Genomic DNA, 14,152 nt, shown 5'->3' with positions numbered 1-14,152 from the left:
CACAGCAGAGGGAGAAGCAGGATCCCTGCAGGGAGCCCGATGCAGGACTCGATCCCAGGACCCCAGGATCGCACCCTGTGCCAAAGGCAGATGCTCAACCACTGAGCCACCCAGGCGTCCCTTCAGTCTTATGTCCTAAGTCTTTCATCTTTAGTGCTTAGTTTTACCACTATAAGTTCTGTGCCCCAAGAAACCCCTCAGTCCAGGACAAACTGGGACATGAACCCACTGTAGACAGGAACCCAGCAAACACACTGGAAGCCAGGACCTCAGCATGAGCAAGTGAGAGCATCACCTTGTGCTCCAGGAAAGGTGGCCCCTCCCACACAGCCTCGGAAGACTAGAGGACAGAGCAGACTAAAGAGAGGTAGCTCTCAGAGGCCTCCAGTGGACTGTCCAGGTCTCAGTGACAGAATCCATGTCCAAAGGGGACACTGAAGATCACTCTCTCTCACACATTCACACGACAGGATTCAGTTTTGCATAAACCTGGCCTTATTGACAAACGAAGCTCTTCAAAGACCTAACTCTTATAAAGCTAAGAGCATTTTCCATTAATAAGAAACTTTATTGCAATCATGCATTTTCAGTAAACCCAAGATCTGTTTCTTTCTTTGTGCTTTTGTGTATTGTTTCTTAAACACATAGCTGCCAAAGGCATCCTTTTTCTATATATTTCTTTCACACTGCATTGGTTGTGCAGTGTAAAAACTGAATGCTCAGTTTCTGGCATTAAACATGTTCTTTGGTATTACTGTCAGTCTAACCAACACTGCCTCTGTTTGTCAGGGTCTGTAACGTGACTTGTTGTGTGGTAGGAATAGGAACAGTAGGTTTTGGGGAGGTGTCATGTTCTATTTGCATGGGTTTCCCAATTGTTAAACACTGACAGATTTGAGCATCTTTCAGGTCTGAAATATTTTAGGTCGTTGATGGCATTGGAGGTGGCAGAAGGGAAAGAGACATTTTAAAGAAATAAGTACTTGATCCACTCATCACGGAATCAAATCATACTAGTTGTACCTTAAATCTCGCATTTTAAATTTCAACTGTGAGATACTGGCTTTTGTCTATTGGTAGTGTGGGATGCAGGATTTTTTTAGTGTATTTTTTACAGACTATTCAGCTAATTTTTCTATTTTTGCTAAATAAAAATCTTTACCTACTAAAAAAAAAAAGATTCACCAACAAATATTAGGTGAACACGATCAGTGGTAAAAAGAATTCAAAAGGACTCAGTAATGCTGATATGGTGTTGACCATGGTAAAGTGAGTGATGAGCACCTGAGTCCCTTTCTAAAGATCAAACAGCCACAAGTAACTTCCCTACAAGGATCAGAATCATCAAGGGCTGTTCCTGGTTACTGTTGGAAGCGTGGGCCATCTTTACCTCCAGCACACCTTCCAACTCAGAATGTTAATACATAAGAACACCTACGTACCTGGGACTGATGATTGATTTTAAATGTTAAATTATGTGTAATGATATTTCAGAGGATAAAAGCTTCCCCTGGGACTGAACCATGGGGGCTTAAAAGTGGAGTCACAGTACTGTCTGTATAGCCAGCAGCAGAATGTTGGCAAATGCTTTTGTCAGTATAAGGGGTGCAGGGACAACTCTCTCACCCAGAATTTATAAATTAGGAGATACAAGTGGCCTCTGGCAGGGGTACATGCTGCTGGAGCTTTCCCAGAAGTTGTTTCCCTTCTCCCAGTAAAAGTCCTGATTCCCCCATTAAAAGGGGCATAGTATCCTTATCATACGTAAAGTGGTGGCTTATAAGTGCTCATCTTTGGCTTTCACTACATAAATATATACTTAATATTCAAATGTGCTTTATTTTTTAATTTCTTAGAGTTTTTAATGTAAAAGTAAGACACGCAAAAGTTTTTTTAAAAGATTTTATTTATTTATTCAAAAGAGACAGAGAGAGCGAGAGAGAGAGAGAGAGGCAGAAACATAGGCAGAGGGAGAAGCAGGCTCCTTGCAGGGAGCGTGATGCAGTAGTGGATCCCAGGACCCGAGGATCACGCCCTGAGCTGAAGGCAAACACGCAACTACGCACAACTACTGAGCCACCCAGGTGCCTCAAGACATGCACAAGTTTAAAATGTCCAACTGTGCAAAAGATTATACAGTGAAAAGTAAGTCTCCCCTCTCCCCTGGCCCTCTGACCCCATTTCTCCTTCCTAGAGGAGACCAGTTACCATCTTGATGAATATCTTTCCAGAAATAGTCTATGCAAAGATAAGCATACCTATAAATTGAGAGCCCCCGTTTTACAAAAATGGTAGCATGTTCTACATTTTGTCCTGCATCTTGCTTTTTTTAAATCGAGCTTTTTAAAGATAATTGTAGATGTACATGCAATTATAAGAAATAGTGCAGAGAGATCAACATACTCTTTATCCAATTCTCCTCGATGGTAACATCTTGCAAAACTGTTCTACACTATCACGACCAAGATATCGATACATTCCAGCCACATAGTTCAGATTCCCCCCTTTTCCTTGTACTCCCTTATGTGTATTTATCTCTGAACTATTTTATCGCCTGTGCAGGTTCCTGTATTCCCACCACAATCAAGACATAAAATATCTGCATCACCACAAGCATCTCTCCTGGGGCCACTTATCACCATACCTGACTGCCTCCCAGCCCCTTCCTCATCCTGAACCCCTGGCATTTCTAAAATTTTGTCCTATCTTGCCTTAATTTTAATTTAAAAAAATTTTTAGGGACGCCTGGGTGGCTCAGCGGTTGAGCGTCTGCCTTTGGCTCAGGGTGTGATCCCAGATCCTGGGATCGAGTCTGGTATCGGGCTCCCTGCATGGAGCCTGCTTCTCCCTCTGCCTGTGTCTCTGCCTCTCTCTGTGTGTCTCTCATGAATAAATATAAAATCTTAAAAAAAAATAACTGGAAGCATATGGTAAGTAACCTTTTGGTATTGGTTCTTTTTTCCTAAGCACAATTTCCTGGAGATTCATCTAAACTGTTACATGTCTCAGCAGTTCATTCCTTTTGTTGTTGTTGTTTTAAGATTTTATTTATTTATTTATTTATTTATTTATTTATTTATTTATTTATGAGAGTGAGAGAGAGCAGGGGGAGGAGCAGAGGGAGAGGAACAAGCAGAGTCCATGCCTAGCATGAAGCCCGATATGGGGTTCAATCTTACGACCCTGAGATCATGACCTGAGACAAAATTGAGAGGGATGCTTAAGCACGTGCCCCTGTTTGTTCCTATTCTATTGCTGGGCAGTCTCTCCCAATATGGATACACCACGGTTTATTTATCTATTAGCCTGTTGGAAGATATCTGGGTTGTTTTCAGTGTGGGGCTCTTATGAATCAAGCCGCTACGAATGTTCATGTATAAGTTTTGGTGTCAACAGAAGTTTGCATTTCTTTTGGGTAAATGCCCAAGAGTATAATTGCTGGGCCATATGGTAATTATATGTTTAATTTTTATAAGAAATTGGAAAACTTCCATTTTAACCACTTTGCATTCCCACTGACAACCCAGTTTCCTTGCATCCTTGCCTGTATTTGGTGTTTGTCATTACTTTTTCTGCACAAGGTAGTTCTATTTCTTCCTTTCTAAGCTGTATGTCTTCTATTTCTTTTTCTTGCCTTCTCCCAGTGTTGTCATTGTTGTTGCTTCACTAAAGAACATAACTTTCAGGTCATGAGATTTTTCAGTTGAGGAGCTTCTTTTTCTTTTTTACTTTTTTTTTTTTTTTTTTTTTTTGATGGGGGAAAAGTTGGTGTCAAAATCAAGAGGTTCTGCAAATCTTTAGTATCAGTAACCAGTGTTTGATAAACATTATCACTGGTTTTCTTCAAAGAATTTCTTAATTCCTTTCATGCTATCAGGAGCATTATGCAAAAAAAAAAAAAAAAGAGCATTATGCACACTGCATTTGATTCCTGCATCATTTGACTATTATCACTAACTTTACTTAATCTCTTACCTAGAATTAGTGCTGAATAAATAAAATTTAAAGTTAATAATTTCAGAAGTATACCTTTGGCTTGCATTCTTTGTCAATTAGCATTATGTCTATCAATAAAATTACTGATGGTTGGGCCACTGGGTGGCTCAGTCCATTAAGAGTCTGCCTTTGGCTCAGGTCATGATCTGAGTCCTGGGATGGAACCCTGCATCAGACTCTTTGCTCAGCAGGGAGTCTGCTTCTCCTTCTCCCTCTGGCCCTCCCCTGCTGCTTGGATTCTCTGGCTCTGTCCCTCTGTCAAATAAATAAATAAAATCTTTTTTTAAATTATCATGATTTTTTAAAAAGAATATAACTTAGATGTCCTATCAATCAGTAATATGAATCTGCCTCATTCTTTTTAATGGTTTCGTAGTATCCATAGTAAAATTGCCTTAATTTATTTTACCAGTGTCCTATCAGTAGGCTTTTATTTGATTCTAATCTTTTGCTAATAGGAACAATATTCAATAAATATACCTGCACATATCTTTTCACACATGAACAAGAAATTAGAGGAAAAAGACCTAGAAATAGAACTATTGTATCAAAAAGTATGTTCACTTTATATCTTGATAGTGGCTGAATTATCTTCCAAAGAGGTTGAACCAATTTACAGTCATATTCAACACAGTGTCTTCTCAAATTTTTAAAAATTTTGCCAATCCAATAGGTTAAAAAAGGATTTTGTTATCGTAGTAGCTGATTTTTTAAAATTTTTATTTACTTTTATATATTTTTAAATTTTATTTAAATTCAAATAATTAACATAAAATGTATTATTGGTTTCAGAGGTAGAGTTCAGTGATTTATCAGTCTTATATAACACCCAGTGTTCATTCCATCACATGCTCTCCTTAATACCCATCACCCGCTCTCCTTAATACCCATCACCCAGTTACCCAATCCCACCACACCTCTCTCCTCCAGCAACCCTCAGTTTATTTCCAGATTAAGAGTCTCTTATGGTTTGTCTCCCTCTCTGATTTTGTCTTGTTTTATTTTTTCCTCTCTTCCCCATGATCCTCTTTTGTTTCTTAAATTCGACATATGAGTGAGATCATGTGATAATTGTCTTTCTCTGATTGACTTATTTTGCTTAGCATGATATCCTCTAGTTCCAACCACATCATTGCAAATAGCAAGATTTCTTTTTTTTAATGGCTGAGTAGTATTCCAGTATATATATATATAAAATACAGTATATTATATATATATATATATATCCCATATCTTTATCTATTCATCTGTCAGTTGGCATCTGGTCTCTTTCCATAGTTTGGCTATTGTGGACATTACTGCTATGAACATTGGTGCAGGTGCCCCTTCAGATCACCACATTTGTATCTTTGGAGTAAATACCCAGTAGTACAATTGCTGGGTCATAAAGTAGCTCTATTTTGAACTTTTTTTTTTTTTTGAACTTTTTGAGGAAACTCCATACTATTTTCCGGAGTGGCTGCACCAGCTTACATTCCTACCAACAGTGTAAGAAAGTTCTCCTTTTCACCAACATTTGTCATTTTCTGGATTGTTAATTTTAGCCATTCTAATTGGTATGAGGTGGTATCTCATTGTGGTTTTGATTTGCATTTCCCTGATCCCAAGTGATGAGCGTTGTTTCATGTGTCTGTTGGCCATTTGTAGGTCTTCTTTGGAGAAATGTCTGTTTGTGTCTTTTGCCCATTTCTTTATTGGATTATTTGTTCTTTGGATGTTGAGTTTGATATGTTCTCTATAGATTTTGGATACTAGCCCTTTATCTAATATGTTATTTGCAAACATCTTCTCCCATTCTGTTGGCTGTTTTTTGGTTTCATTGACCATTTCCTTTGCTGTGCAAAGCTTTTTATCTTGATGAAGTTCCCAAGAGTTCACTTTTGTCTTTGTTTCCCTTGCCTTTGGAGATGTGTCTGGTAAGAAGTTGAAGCAGTCAAGGTCACAAAGTTTGCTGCCTGTTTTCTCCTCTAGGATTTTGATAAATTCCTGTCTCACATTTAGGTTTTTCATTCATTTTGAGTCTATTTCTGTGTATGGTGTGAGGAAATTGCTCAGTTTCATTCTTCTGCATGTGGCTGTCCAATTTTCCCAACACCATTTGTTGAAGAGATTGCCTTTTTTCTATTGAATATTCTTTCCTGCTTTGTCAAAGATTAGTTGACCATAGAGTTGAGGTTCCATTTCTGGGTTCTTTATTCTGTCCCATTAGTCTATGTTTCTGTTTTTGTGCCACTACCATACTGTCTTGATGAGTACAGCTTTGTAATAGAGCTTGAAGTCAGGAATTATGATACCACCAGTTTTGGTTTTCTTTTCCAACATTCCTTTGACTATTTGGGACCTTTCCTGGTTCCAAATTTTAGTATTATTTGTTCCAACTCTGTGAAATAAGTTGATGGTATTTTGACACCTAGGAATAAACCAAAAAGGTTATGGATCTTTACTCAGAAAATTATAGAACATTTATGCAAGAAATTGAGGAAAACACAAAGAAATGGAAAGATATTCCATGCTCATGGGTTGGAAGAACAAATATTATTAAAATGTCTATGCTACCTAGAACAATCTATACATTCAATACAATCCCTATCAAAATGCCATCAACTGGGATCCCTGGGTGGTGCAGCGGTTTGGCGCCTGCCTTTGGCCCAGGGCGCGATCCTGGAGACCCGGGATCGAATCCCACGTCGGGCTCCCGGTGCATGGAGCCTGCTTCTCTCTCTGCCTGTGTCTCTGCCTCTCTCTCTCTCTGTGTGACTATCATAAATAAATAAAACTTTAAAAAAAATGCCATCAACTTATTTCACAGAGTAGTTGCTGACTTTTAAGATGAGTTTAAACTTCTTTAAAATGATATCAAATTTAGGGGAGCCTAGGTGGCTCAGTCAGCCAAGCGTCTGCCTTCGGCTTGGATCATGATCTCAAAATCCTGGGATTGAGCTCCCTGCTCAGTAAGGAGTCTGCTTCTTCCTCTCGCTCTACCCCACCCCCAACTCACACTCTCTCTTGTGCTCTTTCTCTCTCTCAAATAAATCAAATATTTTTAAAAAATGAAATCAAATTTATACAACTGAAAAGTGACTTACCAAAAATAGAAGAGTACTATATGATCTTTTCATATAGTCAGATAGTATTACTATTTTTTATTCAAGCCAATTCTCCAGGCTGTATTTTTTTTTCTTTTTAAAAAAATTTTTTTATTGGAGTTCAATTTGCCAACATATAGCATAACACTCAGTGCTCATCCTGCCAAGTGCCCCCTTCATTGCCCATCACCCAGTCACCCCAACTCTCTGCCCACTTCCTCTTCCACTACCCCTTGTTCATTTCCCAGAGTTAGGTGTCTCTCATGTTTTGTCACCCTCACAGGCTGTATTTTTGAAACAACGAAGGGCTCATTACACATTTCTCTCATGTATATGGAGGGAGCTTTAACTGAGAAACTTGAGCAGATGGTATATGCCAATGAATCAAGCTATGTCTTTAAGGAATGTGTGGTCCAGCCACAGGGTACAAATAGTTATTTGTAACATGGTAGGTATCACTGTCTTCCATGGATACTCTCTCTATCTCTCTCCAGGTAGTTCAGATTAAAAAGGCAAAGGCACTGAGGCATAAGCAAATAAGCTTGTGGAGTAAGAATACCAGAAATTCAGTATTTCTAGAGGGCCAGGCAGAGGACTCGGCCACAACTTCAAGCAGGAGCCCAGTTAGAAGCAAAAATTTAAGCTTTCTCCTACAGGCTATAGGAATCATTGATGGTTGTAAGGAGAAAGTGATCAGATTTGCATTTTAATTGCTTACTTCTTCCGAATTGTGCAAGCTTGGATATACAGGTACTTAGATAGTTATGCCCTTTTGGTGTGCCTAAAATACTTCGTAGTAATAAAGACCAAATGTGGTTATACATTAAAATTTCATCTAATTATGTCCTTGCTGTTTGTATTAATAACTACCACAAATTTAGCAGCTTACAACTGCACCAAGTTTGTTATGTTTCAGTTCTGGAGGTCACAAGTCTGAAATGGGTCTCATAGGGTTAAAGTCAAGATGTAAGTGTGGCCTTGTTACTTCTGGAGGCTCTAAGGTAGAATCTGTTTTCTTGTGTTTCCAGCTCCTGCATTCCTTAGTTCATTGCCCCTTCTCCATCTTTAGATCCAACAGAGCAGCATCTTGAAATCCCTGAGTCTCTCTGTGGCTTCACTACATCACTTACAAAGATCCTCGTGTTATCTAAAAAAAAAAAAAAAAAAAAAAAAAACAAAGATCCTCGTGTTTACACTGGGTTGACCCAAATCATCCAGCATAATCTCCCCATCTCAAGGTCAGTTGATCAACAACCTTAATACCCCCTTGCTATGGAATATATTTCCAGTTTCCAAGGACTAGGTCCTTGATGTGTTTTGTGAGGGGCCAGTATTCTGCTTACCAATCCAACATTAAAATTTTTTATTCAAATTGTGGTAAATGAGACATAACATAAAATTTACCATTTTTCAGAATACAGTCAGTGAAATTAAGTACATTCATGTTGTTGTACATCCATCACCACCATCCAGTTCCAGAATGTTTTTATCTTTTCAAACTGAAACTCTGTCCCCATTAAACATTAATGCCCCCTCCTCTCCCTTCCCCCCTCAGCCTCCTCATGCCCTCAGCCCCTGGCCACCACCATTTGACTTGCTTTCTCTATGAATTTCACTACCCTAAGTGCTTTATCCAACATTTATTGAATACTTAACATGTGCTAATCACTTTGCCACATACTTTGATTCATAAGTTGATTTTCCTTGATACTTTTTTCTCGGCTTTTTATTGCAAAATATTCACACACAGAAGAGTTAAAAGAATTGTATAATGAACAACCAACTATATACCTAGTACCCAGATTCAAGTAATTGTTAACCTTCTGCTATATCTGCTCTGGGTGTGTGTGTATGAGTGTGTGTGTGATTATTTTGCTGATGCATTGTATGGTAAATTGCAATCATAATGACACTCGATTCATAACTACTTCTGGAAGTGTCTCTTAGAAATCACAACATTTTTCTACATAACCACAATACCATGATTGTATCTAACAAAATTAACAATAATTTTCTAAAAATATTGTCTAATAGCCCATGTTCAAGTCTCCCCAGCTGTCCCCAAAGCATTTGCAAATTAGTTTTTTGAACCAGAAGCCAGTCAGGGCTGACTTATTGCCTTTGGTTGCTATAGTCCTTTAAATCCACCCATCTTTCTCCCCGTATCACATTGACTTTTCAAAGAGCCAAATTCTGTTCTAGCCATCTATATAGAGAATTTTATTTTATTTATTTTTTATAAATTTATTTTTTATTAGTGTTCAATTTGCCAACATATAGAATAACACCCAGTGCTCATCCCATCAAGTGCCCCCCTCAGTGCCCGTCACCCAGTCACCCCCACTGCCTGCCCACCTCCCCTTCCACCATCACTAGTTCGTTTCCCAGAGTTAGGAGTCTCTCATGTTCTGTCTCCCTTTCTGATATTTCCCACTCATTTTTTCTCCTTTCCCCTTTATTCCCTTTCACTATTTTTTATATTCCCCAAAATCTTCTATAACTTTAGTAGCTTAAAATAACTATTTTTTAATTTTTTAATTTAATTTTCAAAATATTTTATTTCTAAGTAATCTCTACATCCAACATGGGGCTTGAACTCAAAACCCTGAGATCAAAGTCCCAGGTGTCTCTTAAGACAACTATTTGTATCTCACAATTTTGTGAATCTTGAATTTAGGCAGGGCTCAGTCAAGGAATTCTTCTGTTTCCTATAACATTGACAGAAGCCATTTGCTGGTATTCAGTTGACAGATGGACTGGACTGGAGGTTCCAGGTAGGCCTCATGGTCATTTTTGCTGAGCACCTTGGTTGGGGTGGCTGAAAGGCTGAACTCAGCTCTGAGAATGCTCACCAGAGTGTGTCCATGGAGCCTCTCTAGCATGGTGGCCTCAAAGTGGTCAATTTTCTGGTATGATGGCTCATCCATCCAGGAACAAGTGTTTAGGTAAACAGGACAGAAGCTGCATTACTTTTTTAAAAAAGATTTTATTTATTCATGAGAGACAGAAAGAGAGGCAGAGACACAGGCAGAGGGAGAAGCAGGCTCCCTGTAGGGAGCCAGATGTGGAACTCGATTCCAGGACCCCAGGATCACACCCCGAGTCAAAGGCTTCATTCAACCACTGAGCCACCCAGGTGCCACTGCATTACTTTTTATGATCTTGGCTCAGAGTCACAAAGCATCGTTTCCATCATGCTGTGTGGAACTAGTCACAAAGCCCACCGAGATTTAAGGAATTTGGAGCTATGCCTTAAAAATTGCCATGAGATCACTGTGCCTTCCAGCCACAAATTATTTGCTTTTCTTTCACTCGCAAAATACACTCTTTTCCAGGATTTCTTTAAAATCTCATCCCATTATGACATCACGATCAGGCTCTTCAAGAAATTACTTTCCTTACCTAGATCCCTTGTGGAACTTCTGTTGGACCACATCCTTAGGAGTACAAGCATACCTCAGAGCCATTAGAGGTTCAGTTCCAGACCACCCCAATAGAGCGAGTCAAATGAATTTTTTTTTGGTTTCATAGTGCGTGTAACATTTATATTAACACTATGCTGTAGTCTATTAAGTGTGTAATAGCATTGTCTAAAAAACATACTACCTTAATTTTAAAATATTTTATTGCTAAAAAAATGCTAACCATCATCTGAGCTTTCAACAAGTCACAATCACTGATCAGAGATCACTGTAACAAATATGATAACAAGGAAAAATTTTGAAATATTGTGATAATTACCAATATGTGGCACAGAGACATGAAGTGAACAAAATGGCACCAATAGACTTGCTCAATGCAGAGTTGCCATAAACTTCAATTTGGGGGGGAAAAAAAAAAGCAATCTCTGCAAAGCACAATAAAATGAGGTATACCTGAATCAAAAGTACTGCTCTCTGAGAGGAGCTATAGAGCATACCTTTAAGATTCTCAGAGAACTGTGTACCTGAGCAGATTATGAAGAACTATCTTGTCTTTCTGAGGTCAGAAACATACATCTTACATTTAGGTACCAGATTCCCCCCCCCAAAACCATGTTTTATTAGTTGATGCCCTTGTAAAATGGTCCACATTCTTTTTTTGTATCTACTTGTTTTCTCTTGGTGTCTTTTTAACTTTTTCTCATAGCACCCACCCCCCCCACCCCACCCCACCAACCCAACTGCCATATTTCCTGCAAAGTCTAGAGGCTTGATTGGATTCAGGTTGGAAGCCTAGATGAGTCAACACACATATTGCCTCTCTACAGGCACAGAAACTGTTCCACGGTTAGTGCATTAGATTTGATCACTTCCATATGGTGGTGACTAGCAGATCTCTCCACTGTAAAAGTTCACTTTCCTCTTTGTGATCAGCATGTCATCTGTAGGGCGATACTATGAAAAATACGGAATGCTTCACAAATCCACGTCATCCTTGTGAGGATCCATGCTAATCTGACACCCTCCCAATTTTACTCTGTGCTATGTAAAGGCCAGCAAGCCCTGGCCTTTAAGATTAAATGAGGTCATAGGAGTGGTCATAGTACTAGTATCCTTATAAGAAAAGGAAGAGAGGGGCAGCCTTGGTGGCCCAGCGGTTTAGTGCCGCCTTCAGCCCAGGGCCTGATCCTGGAGTCCCGGGATCGAGTTCCACATCAGGCTCCCTCTGCCTGTGTCTCTGCCTCTCTCTCTCTCTCTCTCTCTCTCTCTCTCTCTCTCATGAATAAATAAATAAAATCTTTAAAAGAAAAGGAAGATAGGGGCACCTGGGTGGTTCAGTGGGTTAAGCATCTGACTCTTGACTTCAGCTCAGGTCGTGATCTGAGTTGTGAGATTGAGCTCTGCATCAGGCTCTGTGCTTAGCATGGAGGCTTCTTTTCTCTCTCCCTGTTCTTCCCCCTATACTCTCAATCTCTCTCTAATTAATTAATTAATTACAGAGGAAGAGGAGACAGCAAGGATGTGCATGCGGAGAGGAAAGGCCATTTGAGGACACAGCAAGAAGGTGGCCATCTGCAAGCCAAGGAGAAGAACCTTGGGAGAAACCAACCCTGCTGACACCTTGTTCTTGCACTTTCAACCTTCAGAACTATGAGAAAATTATCTCTTGGTTAAGACACCCAGTCTGCAGTATGTTGTTATGGTGGCCCTGTCAAACTAATACAGGTCTTGGAAAACATCTAAGATTTACTGAGGAGTTTAGAATTTATTCTGTAACCAGTGGGGGGTGATTTGGGTTGAAAGCTGGCAGTAACCGGATCAGAGCTTTGGACAGGAGGATCACTGCCAGAGAAGTACAAAGGAACTTTGGAGCAAGGAGAGGTAGAGACAGAGAAAAACCGGCCGGGAGGGATTTTAAGAGTATGGGTGGGAAATGATGAGAGTTCAAACAAAGGCAACTGGAGAGACAAAAGAATGGTAAGAAGGTAGAATCAGCAGTGTATTGACCAGCTGGACATGGGGAGCTGTGAAAGGAAGCAATACAGAATCCTGCCAGCTTCTTGATTGGATAGTGATTGTAGTGCACATTTATGTTTCCCACCTAGCTTCCTCCATCCCAAAAACACTCTAGAATTGACCCCAAATCTTCCCTATTGTGCAGCCCTTGTGCTTTGGGGAAGCTCACCCTATCCCAACATTAATGGCAGGCTTTTACTGACGTACACTAATTAGCACATGCCATTGCTCTGGGTAGTTTTTGGTTCAGGAGTGAGCATGTGATCTAAACATGCAATGGAGGTGAGTGTCAGAACTCTCAACTGAATGTTCTCCCCCACTGGACAAGAACAAGGAAGCTTATATACCTGACTTAACTGGCAAACATCTTGTGATCCCAGGGGAATGAGCCATAGACTAGAGCTGACCATGTGCTGAGCAGAGCAAAGATAGATCCCCAAAGACACCTTCGGGCCGTTGGATCAACTGACCATGAAGTCCTGGACGCCCCAGTCATGGAGTCTAGAAATCCCCTGATGTTTAAGCTGGTTTGAATTGAATTTCCCTATTACTTGAAAGATAGATACAGATAATCAGGTGAATGGTGGAGCCATTAACTGGCATATGCAGGGAAAAGGAGGGGCTGGTTTGAAAGGAAAGAAATTTCATGAACTTTCACAATCCCACCTCTTTGCTCAAAGTTGATTCTTGGGTCTGGAACGACCCTCTCCTCACGTTTTTGGGCCTGCTAAAAAAGTCCTCCTCATACCCAGAGGCCCCATTCTTATGCACCTTCCTTTGTAAAGCCTTTGTGAATCCCTATGAGGTCCAGGTCAGAGATTATCACTCTTTAGTAACTTCCATAATATATTGGACACAGTTCTATTATAGCTTTAATCATTTCATGTTACTATTTCCTCCACTGGGAACCAACCTCCTAAACAGTCCAGAACATGTCATATTCATCATGTCCACACCATAGCCCTGCAGCATTTGAGCATCTTGAATAAATGATAGCTATTCTTCCCCCATATTCTTCTCATACTAATGAAATTCCTTGCCACTCCACCCACTTTGGACTGAGGTAAACTCTGGCTATCAGATCATGGATTAAATTATATAAAGATTACTCAAGGGGATCCCTGGGTGGAGCAGTGGTTTGGCACCTGCCTTTGGCCCAGGGCGCGATCCTGGAGACCCGGAATCGAATCCCACGTCAGGCTCCCGGTGCATGGAGCCTGCTTCTCCCTCTGCCTATGTCTCTGCCTCTCTCTCTCTCTGTGTGACTATCATAAATAAATAAAAATTTTAAAAAAAGATTACTCAAAAAAGATGAAAATATAGGAACAAAAGGAAGGGGTATTTTTATGGAGCTGGGAACACAGAAAAAGAAAAGTTGGATCAAATGAGTACCTTGATTATAATGATGTGATTGCTGTTCCTTTGCCAAATTATGAGGGTGACACACACACTGAATCTCTCTGGATGTATGAGATGGGTTTACAATGTCTCCTAGTACTGCTGAAGACTGTGGGAAGAATCTAAAATCGGCACTACCCACACATAAGGTCGCATCATGCCTATCAATTTATTTTGATATCATTGAAGGCGTTTTGGAGCAGTGTTCAAGAAATAGCTCAACCAAAAGAACAT

The 14,152-nt window shown here is 39.9% G+C and overlaps 1 long non-coding RNA gene across 4 annotated transcripts in view; it reads left to right on the top strand.

The window, feature by feature from the left end:
• The window catches only part of LOC111092700, a 28,528-nt gene extending 14,839 nt beyond the window's left edge, over positions 1-13,689 (top strand). For 2 of the 4 annotated variants that reach the window (XR_005355706.1, XR_005355705.1), the window contains one exon: positions 8,111-8,222. This is a non-coding gene — a long non-coding RNA (uncharacterized LOC111092700). Of the gene's footprint in view, positions 1-8,110; positions 8,223-12,003 lie in introns of those variants that run through there. The other 2 variants (XR_005355707.1, XR_005355708.1) reach the window with 2 other exon arrangements.
• Positions 13,690-14,152: the final 463 nt, after the last annotated feature.

The sequence above is a fragment of the Canis lupus genome, chromosome 2, assembly GCF_011100685.1.
Source record: "Canis lupus familiaris isolate Mischka breed German Shepherd chromosome 2, alternate assembly UU_Cfam_GSD_1.0, whole genome shotgun sequence".
In the NCBI taxonomy this organism is placed as follows: domain Eukaryota; kingdom Metazoa; phylum Chordata; class Mammalia; order Carnivora; family Canidae; genus Canis; species Canis lupus.
Note: the sequence above shows the minus strand (reverse complement) of the source record. Positions and strands in the feature narration are given on the sequence as shown.